This window comes from Myodes glareolus, chromosome 13 (genome assembly GCF_982192425.1).
Source record: "Myodes glareolus chromosome 13, mMyoGla1.1, whole genome shotgun sequence".
NCBI classification, from domain to species: Eukaryota; Metazoa; Chordata; class Mammalia; order Rodentia; family Cricetidae; genus Myodes; species Myodes glareolus.
This window is the reverse complement of record NC_142038.1, coordinates 31,103,609-31,108,371: the sequence shown is the minus strand read 5'-3', so window position 1 is coordinate 31,108,371 and position 4,763 is coordinate 31,103,609. Positions and strand designations below refer to the sequence as shown.

Sequence of the window (4,763 nt, the reverse complement as noted above, 5' to 3'; positions counted from 1 at the left end):
AGAAACACAGCAATAGCCAAACCAATCAGCATAAAAAGTAAACACGGACTTTCTGGGTGAGAGGGTAAAGGAAGCTAGAGCGAGAAGCAGGAACATCTAGGGAAGAGCCACACAGCAGAAGGCTGCCAGTCTGTGGGAGCAGCACAGGTTAGACTTCGCCAGTTACCTGCCTGGGACGTTCAAAGACAAAGGATGCTTATGCCCCCTGCTCAGAGGCTAACTGCAGGCTGAAAGGTAACTGGCCTGCTGTGGGAGTGTTCCGAGGAGAGTGAGGGAGAGTCTCTCTTCTAAATGTGAGGAACAGAATGGGGAGCATGCTGAGGAGCCATGGGGTAGGTTGCTGACTTTTGGGGATTTGCAGAAATATTTGGGAGGAGACCGTCAGCTAATTCTATGTAATTCTCTCAGGATGAGCCGAACTCAGTTGATACCGAAATGATGGTTTCCTTCTACGTGCACCGCTTTTGCCCACCTCTGCGATGTGAAGCTAAGTCTGAATCAGGGCACTTTTAGTTTTATTTGTTGCTGTCATTCCCCACCAGTGACGTTCCTCAGACCCACGCAAATCTTTGTAGGCAATGGACAAGAGGGAGGAACGGTGTGTGCAATTGACGTGGTGAACCTACTGATCCTGGATAAGAATTTCAGATAGGTACCCAGCCAGGGAAAGTTCAGTGGATAGCCCAGCATTTGGGAAGCAGAGGCAGGAAAGAAAGAGGGGGAGGAAACGGAAAGAAAGGGAGATGGAGGCCGGAAGAGGTGGGAACTATGTTCCAGCTTGCTGTGGTGGCAAACATCTGTAATAACAGCACTCAGGAAGCTGGGGCAGGAAGACCTTGAATCCAGCCCAGCCTGGGGCACCATAATGTGACCCTGGTACAAACTGACAAACAAACAGACAGACAAACAAAATGTTAAGTTGGCAAGTGATCTTTTTTTCAGCAAGTACAGCTTATCAATTCTCAACACTCCAAAGGTGATTTAAAACCAAATCTCCTCCTCCCCAGTTAAGATCCAACACAGACGGAGCAGTGTAAGCATACACACAACATTTTAAAGTTATTAAATGCACTCTTTACTTGGCAAGTCCAGTTCATAGAATGTCAACACTTCAAAGTTAACTTAAAATCAGATATTGTCGGTGCTGCGTGCTGGACCGTGTGAACTTGTTTTTTTCTGCTCTCCAGACCGTTAGTTTTGTTTGTTTGTTTTGGTTTTGGTTTTTTTCTCCAGGAGGAAAAAATGGCTTCGGTTGCAATTGATCCACAACTGAGCATGGTGACCAGGGTAGCCAACTTGCCCTTGGTGAGCTCAACCTATGACCTGGAGTCCTCCGCTTGTATCAATACAAAGGACCAGCATCCATATTTGAGATCTGTGTGTGAGATGGCAGAGAAGGGTGTAAAGACCGTGATCTCTGTGGCGTGACAAGTGCACTGCCCATCAAAGCTGGAGCCACAAATTGCTGTTGCCGATACCTACGCTTGCAAGGGGCTAGACAGGACCGAGGAAAGACTGCCTATTTTGAATCAACCGACAGCTGAGATTGTTGCCAATGCCAAAGGTGCTATAACTGGGGCGAAAGATCCAGTGATGACTACTGTGGCTGGGGCCAGAGATTCTGTAGCCAGCACTATCACGGGGTGGTGGGTAAGACCAAAGGAGCAGTGACTGGCAGCGTGGAGAGGACCAAGTCTGTAGTCAATGGCGGCATCAACACAGTTTTGGGGAGTCGGACGGTGCAACTTGTGAGCAGCGGGGTAGAAAATGCACTTGCCAAGTCAGAGCTCCTGGTAGACCAGTACCTCCCTCTCACTCAGGAAGAGCTAGAGACAGAAGCAAAAAAGGTGGACGGATTTGCTATGGTTCAGAAGCCAAGTTACTATGGGGTCCCTGTCCACTAAGCTCTGCTCCCGGGCCTATCAGCAGGCTCTCAGCAGGGTTAACGATACCAAACAGAAAAGCCAGGAGACCATGTCTCAGCTTCATTCCGCTGTTCATCTGATTGAAGTCGCCAAGAAAAACATACACAGAGCCAACCAGAAAATCCAGGGTGCCCAGGATAAGCTCTGGGTCTCGTGGGTGGAGTGGAAGAGAAGCATTGGGTACGACGACACTGACAAGTCCCACTGTGCTCAGCACATGGAGTCATATACTCTAGCTATCTTCTGCCACCTGACTCAGCAGCTCTAAACCACGTGCCAGACTCTCCTGTCCAACGTCCAAGGGTTACCACAGAATGTCTAAGATCAGGCCAACCACTTGGGGGTGATGGCCGGCGACATCTCCTCAGTGTTCTGCAATGCTGCCTCCTTTAGGGAAGCGTCTGACGGCTTTCTCACTTCCAATAAGGGGCAGCTGCAGAAAATGGAAGAATCCTCAGATGATGTGATGGATGACCTTCTTAACAACACGCCTCTCACCTGGCTGGGAGGTCCCTTTGATCCTCAGTCGCCTGAGTCTCAAAATGCAGCGGTGAACAAGACCAGCCAGAAGGTCCGGCAGTCTGAGCTCAAAACTCACCAAACCTGTCCTTGTCATCACTGCATGGTGTTAGCCAGGTGGGGCCTTTTGCTAGTTTGAAATTACCGATAGATGACTTTAGATTGGAAAAGGAGTTAGTTCAAACAAAGGTCCTCATTGTGGTCATCAGTGGCTAAATTAAGAGCCCTAAAGATGCAGCATTGCCACATGACCTTCACCCCCCACCCCGGCTGGCAAGAGGAACGTGTTAGGCATGTGAGAGTCTAGCCAGAACTTAGAAGCCCAGGTGTACCTACACGTTCTTGTCTGTGGCCTTTGTGCTATTGGCTGTAAATATCTGTCTGTACTGAATACAGATTCATTCATGTGGCTTAAAAAAAAAAGAAAAAAATCAGATATTGTCTCCCTCTGTTAAGCCTGGCACGCATAGACAGTGGGAAGTCTGGTTTCTTTCTCAGGTTTGGAATGGAGTAGGGAAAAAAGAATTGAAGTGGGGCAGGAATTTCTTACTTGATTGGCATTGTCTTAGATGGGTTTGCGGTCTCTGGGTCTGACAGGTGTTTGGCACAGGCCTCTCTATTAGGGCTACGAAGATTAGGTAGCTGGCAATGTCCTTAGCTATTTTCCACTAAGGCCTGTTTATCCCTCTAGGAAATCTGATTGGAAAGGAAAGACAATGAGCCTTAGAATTTCTTTGTTGTATAACCCATTTCTGCCTGTGGGAAATACTACTTTTTTCCTCTTGACAAACTATAGGAACATAGGTTGTCCAATTCATCAGCTCAGCCTACCTTTTAAAATGGAAGTTAGACACGAGTCTACAAGCTCTCTAAACAGTAGTTGGTCACTGGACTTGAGATGAAGGGTACACAGCACCCTCCCTGCCACGGGGGAAGCACTGGGCACAGCAGAGTTCTCGTCACACATGACAGATTACAGCTCTTCTGAGTACAAATGTCTATGTGTTCTGTATAAGTAAAAGCGTTAGAGATGTCTCACTCATTATTGTTTCCAACTGAAGTTTCTACATAGAAGGATGAAATCACTTAGGTTGTAATATACACTGGCTTCATGCTTTAGCTGAAATTCCCTCAGAAGCCCTGTCACCCCTCCTTAGAATGTGACTTTCGCCAGGGCAACCCCACCCCTCAGACATGAAGGTGTTAGTCTGCATTCCTATAGTACCGTGGTGATATATTTTCTCTTTCACGGGAAGATTTCTTTCTAATACAGGAAGTGGGTGCCAGGCTAAGTGTGAAGAAGGCTATTTGCTCTGTGAACTGTCCAGTGGGCTGTTTGACGTATGGTGTTGTTGACCAGGTAGTTGCTGAGATCCCTGGAGGCATGGAGATTGGTACCAGCAAATCAGTGCCTGAGCGGGGTTTTCAGTTTCAGTGAGCACGTGTCCCCATTGAATGTATCGACACAGCCCAAAGCTAAGGGCAGACTGAGGATGACTTGTTTAATTTGATTGACTGAACTGCAAAACTGGGTCATTCACCATGCAAAATATCTAGACTGTAATGATCTGATATTGGCTGTCTACGTTCACCAAACTAGATCATCAGCACAGTAGCGTTTGACTTCGTGATCTACAAACAATAACTGTGGCTCATTCAAAGTCGTGACTTTGGTGTTCCCATCTGCGCAGATGGTTTCAACATTTGTTTCTACCTCAACTTTGACATTTTTTCTAAACGGGAAATATTACTTTCCAACAGCCATCAGGCAGCTTTAATAGACTCCTCCACTTGCGTTTTCCCTCCTGAGAATCTCATCCTGTAATTCTCACGATTCCATCCCAGTTGGTCAGTCTTCAGCTCTCCAGGACAACTCTGACTACTCCCTCCTCTGCCCTTTCCCTCCACAGACTGTCAGATACCACGACGCATCAATTTTGATCTCAAAACGGCTTTGAAATCTTCCTCCTCCTCCCTAATTTTCTTGTCCTGCTAGCCTATAACTTCATCAAAACCCAGCCTACCATCAGTACAAACACTGTGTAGTTGACCTTGAAATTCTAGCATTGCCTCATTCCAGACCGTCCTTTTCCTCTGCATACAACCCCCTGGAGGATTCTCACTGGTGTAGACTTCTTCCTGCCTGTCTCAGTGTTGCAAGGCTTGTCTCTAACATGTCTTTCCCTTTGATCTCTGCTCACACCCCTTCATGTATCCTACCAAACCATCTAATCTTTGGTATCTGCATTGACTCATTTCCTTCCTATACACACACTACTCCCCTGGCAGCTCCACGCTCACCGCTTTAGTCTTTCCACT

At 47.2% G+C, this 4,763-nt stretch overlaps 1 pseudogene; it reads left to right on the top strand.

The window, feature by feature from the left end:
- Positions 1-1,242: 1,242 nt before the first annotated feature.
- Positions 1,243-2,583, top strand: LOC125390260 (perilipin-2 pseudogene; annotated as a pseudogene).
- Positions 2,584-4,763: the final 2,180 nt, after the last annotated feature.